Here is a 13,587-nt window from a genome sequence, read left to right as displayed (position 1 = left end):
ATTTTATAGAGTAGGCTAGGATGCCAAACCCTATCAAAGGCCTGAGCCACATCGAGAAAGACTCCCGGACAATATTCTTTATTTTCAAAGGATGATGATATTATATCGACTAGCCTGTGTATTTGTTGTATAGTGGAATGATTTGAACGGAACCCGAATTGAGCGTTGGGTATTACTTTATGAGATTCTAAGATTGGTCTTAATCTTTTCAAAATGATTTTCTCAAATAGCTTACCAAGCACTGGAAGCAGACTAATTGGTCTATATGAGATTGCTATATTGGGGGGTTTGCCCGGTTTGAGAATAAGAATAATAATGGACTGTTACCAAATGGTAGGGAAATACGAAAGTCTTAACATGGAGTTAGATATGAAAGTTTATTAAAATAATTGTTTTTTTAGGGAGATGTTTTAAAATCTTATTTGTTATCAAGTCATGCCCAGGTGATTTATTGGACTTTAATTTTTGAATCACATTTACAATTTCATTTGGAGAGACATGTTTAGTAGGGAGAGACATAGGTAGTGGAGAATCTAAAAAATTATTTATTTTGATTAATTGAGAATTGCTAGAAATAATATCAAGGTGAGGTGTGAAAATATTCGAAAGGTGTTCTCCAAAAAGATTGGATTTGTCAAGATCAGATAAGGCAAGCGAATCATCTATTTTTTTAATAGGACAGGAAAAATCTTTCAGTTTAAGCATATTTTTAGTGGTTTTCCATAATGAACCGTCCTGAGAGTTGAGGCATTTGAATTTCGTGTCAAAGAGGTTGTTTTTATATTTTTTAATTATTTTTTTTAAGGAGTTAGATAGTTTATTGAAAGTAGACTTGTCTGAGGGAAGTCTAGTTCTTTGCCAACGGGCGCAGGCCCTACGTTTTTTAGCAATTAGTATTTTTATATTGGAAGGTAAAAGAAAAGATTTTAATTTTGAATTGGAATTTTGAGTGGAATCATAAGAACATTCATGTACAGCTGATTGAATTGAGCTGACTAATTGTTGGGCTGCGGAGTCAATTTCGTTGCAAGACTTTAGAGGGATTTTTAAGTTTGTACTATTTTCTAAGGTTGAGGAAAATTTATTCCAATTTACAGGTCCTTTGGAAAGGGAGGGGCGAGGAAGAGATTGTGTTGGAAATTCTTCAATCTTTAACAAAGCGGTTTTATGATCAGATGATAGGTCACATATATTATGAATAGAGTGATCTATATGATTCGGGATTGATGATATAAAAAAATCAAGTAAGTCAGGTAGTCTATTCTATTATAGTTGGCCAGTAAGTAGGACCAGGAGGTGAAATAGTTGAAAAATCGTAAGATAGAATAGAATTGTAAAATAGCCTCCCTCTAGGGTTTTCAACGCGACTACTCCATAATGGGTGCTTGGCATTAAAATCTCCCCCAACGATGAACTTGCGTCCTAATGAGGAAATAAGCTGCTCTAAGTGGGGCTGAGAAATGTTTGGTCGAAGAGGACAGTATATTGCTGAAATAATTATAGGATTATGATTTATTGAAATTGAGATATTTGTTGCTTGGACAGTCTGTAATAGTACACTTGGTAGAAGGTGGTGTTGTATTAAGGATGAGATGAGAATTGCAGAACCCGCATGTGCCGTACCATCTGGATGGTTTGTTTTGTAAATATTGTAACCAGGAAAAAAATGTTTGGAGTTATCTGTGTAGTGTGTTTCAGTGACTAGAGCTATATCAATTTTATTATCTATAAGAAAGTTTAAAAATTCAAATTCTTTTTGTTTAAGACCATTAGCATTCCAAAGAATGATATTAAGAGACTTATTATTAGTTTGATTATTTGTCATTATTTGGAATTAATTTGTTAATTACAGTGGTAAGTAATTGAATTAAGGGGTAAATGAGTTGCTTGAACTCTATTAAAAAAGAGGATAATTGGTTGTTAGATGAATTTTCTGGTGAGTTTATTTGAGAATCGACTTTACTTAAAAAACTATGGATTTGGGTATTTTGAGTAAGATTAGGAAAGATTTTATTGTCTGAGATGTTAGGAGGGATAGAGTGAGCCCATCATTGGATCGCAACTCCTGATTTTTTACAATAGTGTTAATATTTTTAAGGGGTTTGTTAGATTTGACCGTTGTAAGTTTTTGTGTACTGAGCAACCACGGTAGTTTACTGTGTGGTTACCTTTACAAAGAGCACAAGTAGGAGGGGTATCTTTTGATTTAGTACACTGTGAAGTGGGATGGAAGTCTGGGCAACGAACACATCTAGGAGGATGAGCACAATATCCTTTTGAATGACCGTATTCTTGACAATTTGAACATTGAATAATTTCACGATGTTTGTGAGGCTCTTCTACCTATATTTTGGTATGGAGCAACGAAGTTAATTTGAATAATTTACTGTTGATTTGGGCGGGTCAAGATCCACAAAAAATATTGGAAGGGGGTGTTTGGTATTTTTATGAATAATATTTGTAACTTGGCGGACAGAGTAGCCTAACTCTTCGATGGTAGCGCCAACTTCAGTAGTTGGTGTAGAGGGATGCAAGTTACGTATAACGATACGAAAGGCTTTTTGTTCACGGGCTTGATATGTGTGATATTCTGCATCACTGGTTTTTAAATAGTTGATGACTTTTCTGTACGAGTCAGAGTTAGTAGTTCTAATTTTTAGGTTATTAGCAGATGATTTAAAGCTAAAGTTTTGAGAATCGATCAGTTTTATTAATTGATTTCGCAATTCAATAAAATCAGCAACATTACGAACGAATATTGGAGGAGGTGGCGGGGTATGATTTATTTGAATATCAGTATTATTAGAATTTATATTTGATGTATCATTCGTTTCAATAGATTTTTCTGTATCATGAGAATGTAGCAAGTTGAACCTGTTGGTGCTTACAAAGATGGGTTTGGATTTCTTCATTTTGGATTTCTTCATTTCGGATTTTTCAGTAGAACTGGTTGACGAAAGATTACGTTTATAGTTATTTTTCACTGTTTGAAAACCCAAAAGAGTTTCATCATCCGAAAAAACATCGTTAGAAGTGTTTGATAGATTAGAAACGCTCTGTGTGCGATTCGCAGTGTTAATATTTGAATTATTTTTATTTTTGGATGTTTGTTTAGATTTAATTTGTGAACTGACCGATAGCGGTTTTATGGGGATAGACATTGAATGAGATAAGATAGGAACGACCGCCGGCAAGACCGGGGAGTTCCGAGAGATAATTGATAGTTATTATGATTTGATGTTAGTAATAAGTATATTAAGATTACCAAATTGTAGTCAGTGAAGGATTTGGATCAAACAGCAACTTCCAAAGATGGTAGATAAAGCATCAGTGTAACAAAACGGATCGAATGGTATTAATTTTGAGATAATAGCACAATTATTAAGGTTAGAGAAAAATAAAATAACAGAAAACAATAGAACACGCACATATCGCTACGGAATACAACGATCGAATGGTCCTAGATTTAAAGCAATATTATTATTCACAAATATAAATAAAAGTTTACTCAAAAATTAAATTATCTGTAAAATCATGATGTCATAAGTTACTTTATTGCTCAATATAAAAAATTAAATTAAATTATTATTTACTATTTAAATAGAGAAAACAAAACATAATAAAATATTTTAATTATATAAAATAAATACTTTTACTGTTATATAATAAAACAAATTAGAAAAATGTATATTATACTTGAAATATTATTGTATATTGTGCTATTAAACTTAAGTTTAGTAATAATTGTAAAAAAAATAATATATAATCAACTATAGAACCGTTTAAACAACTCATTCGTTCTTCTATTACCATTCCAGCAGTACTGAATGACCTTTCACTACTTGCACTACTAGTCGGAATAACCAATATTTGTCTTGCTAATTTGGACAGGCATGGGAATTCAATTTTTTTATTTTTCCAAAATTGTAATAAATTATCTTTGTGGATGTCGAAACATTTATTTAATCGAAAAAAATATTGTCTTGCATATAGGGTAATTAAATGATGACTGATTGTTATATTTGAATAAGCTTTCTCTTATAATGTTAAGTAAAAGCCATTAGTTTATTTAGCCTAAGTGACATTATTGATTAAACAAGTTGTTATTAGCATATTATTTTACATCGATAAATATTTTATAAGTAACGTTAAATTTTATAATAAAAAATAAACACCTATCTATATATATATACCTATCTATATATATATATATATATACCTATTTGTTACACAAAACAAAATAATTTTCTATCTCTCCTAAAAAGCATATGTGCTTATTTTTATTATATTATTTATTTTAAAAGAAAAATTATTTACAGGCAGATTGAAAACAAATGTCTTTCGTTGATGATAAAGAAGTAGTGCTAGATGATTATGTTGGTAATATTTTCCAAACTTTATTTTATCCAACATAATGTACAAAGACTCATAAATGTAATATTGTTATTAACACAAAGGTAATTCTTTAAAAATACGGTTTTAAATATTTACTATAAGACTGAACTATAACTATAACTGAATTAAAATAATATTGTATATTAGATGGGCCATATTAGACTTTATATGTCTAGACATAATTATATTCAATAAAAACGACCAGTTTATTCCAAAATGTGTAGAAAAACTATGAAGTAATATAATACACTTAACGATTGACAGTTGTATGAAAGCAATACATTATTCGCAATAATTTTAAATCTCATTTTAGGATTCCTGGAAATTCTATTGGCACGTGGGTCATATTTCAAACAATTCAGCTTTTATGTGACATTTTTTGTATTAATTTTAGATGTGTGTTAACATCGATCAATATAATGAAAATAATTTGAACCTATTACGATAAAAATTATAATTTTTTTTTTTTAATTATATCACATATATTTTATAGATAAATAAAAAAAATTGTATTTTAAACGTAGTCCAAAACTGTAAAAGTTAATTCTAAGTCTCAAAATATTGAAAATGTTTAATAAGCTATTATCATAAAAAAAATTTGTTCTCGGTCAAAACTAAATAAATATTTCTACTAAAACTAAAATTAAATAATTGAACTTTTAGAGGATGTATATTTCTTCTATCATTCAAAATAAGTACTATTTTATTACGATATTTTAATTTATCTTAGTTTTTACAACAAATACAGCATTAGTATAGATTGTAGAAAAATAAAGAAATATAAAGAACGTACTTAATATAATTTTATGTTTTTTTTTACATTTATCAATTTTTGAGAAACATAAAATATACGCTTAGTTTAATAAAAACAAATTGACTCCATTACTAAAAAGTGTTATTAGATTACTTAACTTATTTTCTGTGAAGCTTATAATAATTATTCCAAGGATAGTTAACCAAATTTGTCCATCATATGGTAAAAATACTTCCAAATAATTTATATCGTGTTTATAGAACACGTAGGAAGTGTTCTTAGTTTTTCTTTTAATAACGATATTTAAGTTTTTACATATTAAGTAGATTGTAAATCTAAAATAAATCACACTGTATGAAAAAAACATTAATGTGAAACGTCCAAAGATGAAATATATTTAAAGAACTAATTATTTAAAATCTTACATAAATTAATTTAGTCTAGAACATTATAACAGTTCAAAGTTGAACTTTTATTCATAGGTCATAGATTTACTATTGTATTGTTTATTTAATTCAAGTAATAATTGTTTTTATGAAACTATGTAGGTGTCAAAACAAACAACATTTATTTAGATTTGGTTTTATATATTATAATTGCAATACACAATTCATTTCATAAAATTCCTCACATCTGATCTCGTTGGAGTATTTCCCCAGGTTCTCAAAACAAAGGAAAGGTGCATTTTTCGTTTTATTAGTTCGCCTCTCTTATAGAGAAGCTTAACATTTCAAAATAAACTTGTAAACATTTGACAATGTGTCCGAAAAAGGCTCTGTAGGGGTGTTAAAAGGAGATTTTAGGGTTACAATCCAGTGGCATCAGAGGCGGATTAAAAAACTTTTCAAACATTTTTATTTATTACATGTCAAAAATCATTTTTTCACCACTTTCAATATTCAAAAAATTTATTCCTTGTTATTTTATTGGCGACGGTAGTTCAAGAAGATGCCCCCTTACATAGGCATAGAGGTAAAATCTTAGAGCTATTATAAATGTATAAATTCACAATCTACTCAACGAATCTTTTAGATGTTTATTCAGATAACTTGAAGATTTTCCAAGCATTATGGAATTTATTAAAAGCTATACTTTCAATTATAATGAAGTAATGATCGTGATTATAATATATTTATTTAAGTAGAATAGTGCAAGGGTCGACATTTTAAATTTTGACCCAACTGCATTGCACGCATATGATTACTGATCGATAGACACGCTGAGTAAATAATTAATTGCACGTGGATAATGTATGACATAAAATTTAGTTCCTATTAAAAATTGTTGTGGTCTATTTTTACTAGATTATAAAAAAGACAAGATTTATTATTGAACAAATAATAATAAGAACATATCTATAAATTTCTTAATTTCCTACAAGAAATGATACATTTGTATACTATAACCTTACTCTTGAGTATAAAGATTTAAGTCTTAAGTTATTATTTGGTGTTAGATGTTAGCGTATGAATGTGGAAACAAACTTATTTAGTAAAATGTAATAAATCATTCTTGATATTTTAAACTATTCTAATATATAACATTTATACAGTAAATAATTCTTTATTTAGAACACCAACAGACCGATTAAGAATCGATTAAAAAATATTTTTTTTGTTTAAAATTGTTAATATATTATGTAAACTATGCAAGTATATAATTAAAAATAAATTATTTGAATTTCCTGCGTTAAGCAGGAAGTTCATAAAATAATTATGATACATTTAATTAATAAATTATTAAACAGTTCAATAAAAAAGAAAAGCAAAAGGTAAATAGTTTATAAAATGAATATAATAAACAATTTATAATAATAAAATAAATACTGATGGTACTTAGAGACGGATCAATTTTAATTATAGATATTGAGTTAACAGATATTGAATTCAGTAAATTATAACTTTTTCAAGTCAAATTTTTTATCGTCGTGAGGTCACAAATAAATGTTGAAAAAAATTCTTTATTTTCTTGCACGCATATACATCATGACTAATTCTTAATGAATTCATAATCTTTTTATTTGTTGTTCAATTTCTGTTAGATAATTAAAAAAAAAATTATTTATAATAATTACTTGTACACTTTATTTATATATTGTTTATGATTACTAATAATTTTAAATTTGTTTTATTTAATTTATTTTTACTGTTTCAAGCCGCGGCTAAGTTTATAACCAATGTAATTATTCATAAATAAATCAATAGAAAAAGTCGGTACGATGGGTTTAATACCTCGATGTAAATTTTAGTAATTTTAAATAAATTCACAATAATAAACCTACATAAAATACAAACGTGTACGAATTTAATAAGGTTTTTGTTTTTGAGAATGGCGTAATGACTAAAGATGAAATTTTTGAAATAATATTTATTCTTGCATTTAAATTATTCATGTCGGTAAAATGTTAAATGTATTTGAGAATAAATTCCTAAAAATTGAGAACATTATGGGTTTTATGGTATATTTTGAGTTGCCACCCTACTTCAAGTAATTATTGCTTTCATGAAAAAGTGATGAACAAAAAAAAAAACCCCAGCACAGTGGAGACGTGCCATAGTTGGATCCAGTATAGATTTAATCTAACAGTGATTAAAATCACTAACATAAAAAACACTTCGATGCAAATCTATAGACAGTGTTTAATTTTAAAAAATTCGAAGATTATTCCAAAAACAACATGAACTCCTATTTCCTTATTTATATCTTATTATAAGATTTATGATTTATAAGTATAATAAATGAATAAATATTTATTATGGCAATTAAATATAGTATGAAATTGATATTTAATATTTTACAATTGTAATTTTTACGCAGAATTTATAAAAAATTATAAAGTAGTTATTACTTTTATAGCAAACATATATACAAGTTGAAGGTCTTGATGCAATACTTAAAAAAAAATTGTTTGTTTTTAATAAATAGATTTACTGGTCTACAAGGTATTGTCATCTGCGACCAAATTATACTTTTTTAAACCCATTTTTGTGCCGATTTCAAATCTGTAATTAGAGTTTCACAAATGGCCTAAATAATAATAAAATATTTCTAATTAATATAACAAATATTTATGTTTGATTATGTAGGTTATGTATGAATAATCAATAAATATATTTTAATTAAAAATAAGTTGAATAATTTCTACTTTTTATACGCATTCTTAAGTTTTGAATCACTCCTGTATAAAGGGGAAATGGTCCGATTTAATAAAAAAGTATGTCGAATAAAAGAGGTATACAAATAGTACTTATCATAAAAAATTGTAATGAAAAAAAAATGTAAAATATAAAATCGAGAATTTACACAAAAATAGCCTTTCTCATCGTGAAGATAAAATAGTCCGAAATTTGTTTTTCCATGATAAGGTATATTGCATTAGCTTTAATTTAAAATACATATAAAAGTATCAGTATTTCCGGAACATTTTCAAGTAGTTAAGTTGAAATAGTTAATTTTTTGTGAAAATGTTGTCATTTTAAATCCTCCCCTGTGGGCAGGTAAAGGGTCAGATTTATAAAAAAAAATATACCAAATGAAAGGTAAAGACATCATATAAAAAAAATTGTATTAATCCATAAATTTTTCAAAAAGTTATGGCAGTTTCAGAAAAAAAAATTAAAAAAATGTCGAAAATTAGCGTTTTATAAATTTGTAAATTTTTTAGAGATTTCCCCCATTTACGGGGAACGAGGAAATTTTTTCAATTTTTGAGGGTAATATATTCGACTAGTTATGATTTGTGATATTTTGACATATCGTCGAAAGAAATCGGTCCAGTGAGAGCTGAGAAAAAGTAGTAACAGATAAAAAAAAAAAACACATCATACTAAAATTAATACCTAGTCAGCTTCAATATTTTAAAAAAATAAGCTCAGTGAGATAATTTTTATCTAAACTTCAAAATGGACACTTTAATCTATGAGTATTATGTCTATAAAACAAGGGCGCTACTCCGCCAATTCCCTCCCTTGATAAGATCATAAATAAATTATATTACTATAAGTTAATATAAATTAAATTAATTTTTAATCTGATTTTAACAAATTATAAATAGGGTTTAATTAATAAGGGGATGTAGTGTAAATAAATATAGAAAAACAATATAATGTATAATTATGAAAAATTTACATTTTTTTTAAACTTGGCATTCTTTAATATGATGAGGGAGCAATTAAGATGTAAGAGGAGGATAAAAAAAAAATTGATTTTGATGTCCAAAAAGTTTTTGCGCCTATTCTGAAAAAATTCTAGATACATCCTTGCCAACTTATATAAGCAGGCCCTTTTTACTAAAATTATATTTAGTAAAATACAGTACATGCTCATTAGAATTGAATGTACAAGTTATAGATATTTTACAATAATGCCACAGACAATTTAATCATCGCAAAATTACATTTAATTCATGTCTAGACATGAAGATCAATAAATTAAACTTTAATTATGTTGTAATTATCAATAAATATCTATTCATAAGGAATTTAATAAATTAAATAATAATTTTTAAATATCTAAATTTTCTTTTTATATGATAAAAACTGCTGAATATATTATAAATCTATACAATTCACATAATACATAAATACATCGTTAATAATATTAACACAAAGAAAACTAATAAAATTAAAAAAAAAAAATCCATTTATAAGAAAAAAAATGACTTTGAATTTTAGGAATTTTAATATATCACATTTATGAATTTTTTAAAAATTGAAACGTAAATAATATATTACAAATAGTTGGAGAAAATTTAATTAATTCTACCAAAGAAATAAAATAATTTTGAAACATTTCATTTCATTATTATTTTATTGAATAATCAAACGTTTACATGAGTTTTCAAGATGGCCAATATGAATTTTATTATAAAATCATAGAAAAACAGTTATTTTTTTTTTAATCGTCAAAACATTTTTATTAACCTTTTTTTATTAAAAAAAATCTTTTAACTTATATTAATTTTGACCTATTAAAATTTGTTTTTGATAACACTATGAGGCCCTGATATGTACTAAAAATTTAGACAGAGGTAAATGCTCAAGTTACCTCTTCTTAAGAATACACTTTGAAATTTCACATTTGAAATAGTCAAATAGTCATTTGAAATAACATGACAAACATCTTATCATTCTGATACATTATATTTAAACAATAAAAATAAGCAAATGCTTTTCAAATGCCAAGTTCCGAGCCCTGGTTTTAAGTTAACATTAAGATACATTGAAAATAATTTTTTAAGAAAAGTTAATAGTGACTAATGATAATTAATAGCCAACAATTTATTTAAAAATTAATAAATTCATAATTATGAATAAATTTTCAATAATTTTATCTTTAATTATTAAAGGAAAAATCATGGAAGCATGTCTACACGTGCTTGTTATCATCCATGTTGAGTAAAATAAAAAAATTGTTTCTTAGGACAAAGTATTTAGACGATTTTTCTGTAAAAAAAAATAAAAATTCTAATTTTATAAAAATTTTGATACATACATTTTAATATAAAGCAATTAGTAATAAAATTCCAAAGTACATAATTCTTAAAAAAATACTTACTAATGGCAAATTATCACTTGGGCGGCTGTGTACAAACTACATTTCAATCACGTGACTACTTATGGACCACAATAATGATAATGCTGTTCAAAATCATATTGTGTGAATCTTAATTGCCTGTATTTATCAACAGTTTACATTACTATCCCTTCTTTCGGCTTCTCATGATTAATTTAACACTAGATTGTATACGACTGAGAATGCATGTGCTTGATGATAGTACCCAATAGGTACACTCGCCTGTCGGGTGTGTGTTGGTGAATAGTAATTATGTAGTGTTTACTTTTAAATTTAACATTACTTAATTACAGTTTTTTCCTTAAAATTTAAAATTATAAAATAATCCTCTACAGCCCAAAAAATATTATGATCAAACGCTCATAAGGTAAATATTAATTATGATTAATTATCGTTTTAAGATTTGATACTTTTAGAATTTTATTTTTAAGTAGAATTAGTTACTAATTTTTATGTTAAATGGTATATTTAAAAAAATTAAACGTCTAAAGAATAAAGTTGTTATTAAATAATTAAATATGATTATTTATAATTCAATCTCAACAAGGAAATAACTATTTTCGTGTTATACTTCTGGAATACTTTTAATTATAATAACATATATATGGTAAACTGTACAGTTATTAACACCTTAAGAAAATACCTAGATTATAATCAGTATATTTGTTCATTCACATAAACTGAAATTTTTACCCTAGATTTGAAAAAAATTGATTAGAAATCGAATTATGACTTTTTACGATTTATATAAGTTCAGTACTTAAAAAAAAAAATAGATTTAAAAAATAAATCAAAATACACGTTATTGGCGCCTTTATTTTTCTTGAAGTGAGGCTCTTATAGAAAATATCCCTGAAATAAAAAAAAGTGATGAGCTAAAAAAGAAAAAACAGAAAAACTGTGTATTACTAATCATGACTAGGCTAGTAAAATTTGTAAAATGTTTATGGACCTGGGAGCATTCTCCTCCCTGCCCATTTTACCGGACCTGTATACAGAATTATCCATTTTAATAATCTCTTCACTATTCGCAAATATACAATGTTAAAACAATTTTTAATTTTTTTATTACGTATTTTTCTTGATTAATTACTTTTTATCATTATCTCTTATAGTTTATAAGGTTGTTAACTCTATTTTTTTTTAATGATAACATATATAACTAGTTTAGTAAATAAGAAATAGTTTAATTCATAAAATAACGAGTTGATAACAACTTTTGGATCAGTTCTTCGAAAGCCATTAACTTTTTTATGGCCGGGAGGGAGAAATGCGACAGAGAATTGTTTAATAATATACGTATTCTCCATTTAATTATCTGTATATCTCTTCCAATTTATATTTTATAATCGTTATAACTTCTGGTATATTGGTTCAAAAGTTGTTACCAATCCATCATTTTCTCAATTAGATTATTTCCTATTCTATAACTAGTTAAATATGTATGTTGCTATTTAAAAAAATAGAGTAAACACCCTTGTAAGTTATAAGAGTGAGACGTAACTAAAAAAACCAAACTTTTTTTTTTACGTTGTAATTATTTTGCAATTTATTGAGGAATAACTCTGTTTAAATTACTCTTTATAGAAGGCCGTATTAAAGTGTCAGGCGGTTTCGGGATCTTTGGGGATCATGATTATGTTAAACTGTTCACCTGTATAAAACTATATCGTCTACCACAAATAGTATATAGTATTTGACACTGTACAAGGTCAAATCATTTCAGAGTCTCAGAAAACCAGTTTAACCACAATACAGTTTTTTACTCAAGTTTGTTATCGTTAAACATAAATCGTGGCCCTGAATGGTGGATCAGACTAGCGCTAGTAGTACTGGTCCAATATTTTTCATTGTATAAATAGCGTATATGATTAGATTGCATTGAAAATATGCAATAATTTTCCAAAACTAATAATAATTGATTTCTGATAAGTGAAATTCATTATATGACACAAAAAAGAACACTTAAATATAGTATCAATTTACAATAATAAAATGCCTTGTCTGATGTTTTTTTTTAACTCGGAAAGTTTCATTTGTTAATATCAAAAATGCGTATTTTAAAGAAAATGTCTATTGATAATTATATTTATTACTATAATCAATATAATTAACATCCAATATAAAATATTATGAGCCAATAATGATAGGAGTAATAATTTCACTATTTTTACAATGATTACATTTATTAAAGACTTTAAGACAACAACAATAAAGTAAATTAAATTCAAATACGTGGGTTGTTTTCATATCTTTTGCGTTGGATTTTCACAAAAAGTATACCATAAAAAAAAAATTTATATTGTCTTTAGTATACTCTAATAAAATTTGACAAAAATTCATTATTATAACGATATTACAATTTTAAAATGCAAAAATAAATTGTGTTTTTGCTGTTTTTAACAACTACTGAATTTTAACATATTCTTCTTAATTTAAAAAACCCAGCACAGGGGGGTCGCGGCACAGTGGTGACGTGGNAAAAAAATCCAACCAAACCCAGCACAGGGAGGTCGCGACACAGTTGTGCCGTGGTATAGTTGGATGAAGTATAATGATATCTAACAGTGATGAAAATCACTATCAAAAATAAACGCTTCGATGCAAATCTTTAGATTGTGTTTAATTTTAAAAAATTTGTGGATTATTCCAAAAGCTTCATAAACTGCTAGTTCCTTATTAATATCCTGATTAAGACAAAGTATGTAGAATAAAAAAGAGATCATTAGAAAATAGTATTTCCCATAAAAAAATTATATTGATCAATACACTTTTCAATAAGTTATAGCATTATAATGTTAAAAATGTAAAAAATAAAATTGAGAATTTTCACACAATAATAGCATTTGGTAGCCATTTTCACC

At 26.4% G+C, this 13,587-nt stretch overlaps 1 protein-coding gene and 2 long non-coding RNA genes across 3 annotated transcripts in view; 2 read left to right on the top strand and 1 right to left on the bottom strand.

The window, feature by feature from the left end:
* Nucleotides 1-4,265: 4,265 nt before the first annotated feature.
* LOC126907180 (uncharacterized) lies at nt 4,266-4,936 on the top strand. The gene is made up of 3 exons (XR_007704440.1): nt 4,266-4,457; nt 4,543-4,631; nt 4,709-4,936. It is a non-coding gene; the product is annotated as an uncharacterized LOC126907180 (long non-coding RNA).
* Nucleotides 4,937-6,901: 1,965 nt separating this feature from the next.
* LOC126906778 (uncharacterized) lies at nt 6,902-10,810 on the bottom strand. The gene is made up of 4 exons (XR_007704340.1): nt 10,706-10,810; nt 10,196-10,593; nt 7,998-8,176; nt 6,902-7,183 (listed from the first exon to the last, which is right to left on the bottom strand). It is a non-coding gene; the product is annotated as an uncharacterized LOC126906778 (long non-coding RNA).
* Nucleotides 10,811-10,922: 112 nt separating this feature from the next.
* The window catches only part of LOC126906777 (uncharacterized), an 8,982-nt gene continuing 6,317 nt past the window's right edge, over nt 10,923-13,587 (top strand). Inside the window, exon 1 of the mRNA XM_050687618.1 lies at nt 10,923-11,090. The gene's annotated coding sequence lies outside the window, so the exon portion shown is untranslated. The remainder of the gene's footprint in view (nt 11,091-13,587) is intronic.

The sequence above is a fragment of the Daktulosphaira vitifoliae genome, unplaced genomic scaffold (genome assembly GCF_025091365.1).
Source record: "Daktulosphaira vitifoliae isolate Bord-2020 unplaced genomic scaffold, ASM2509136v1 Scaffold_5, whole genome shotgun sequence".
Classification (NCBI taxonomy): Eukaryota; Metazoa; Arthropoda; class Insecta; order Hemiptera; family Phylloxeridae; genus Daktulosphaira; species Daktulosphaira vitifoliae.
Note: the sequence above shows the minus strand (reverse complement) of the source record. Positions and strands in the feature narration are given on the sequence as shown.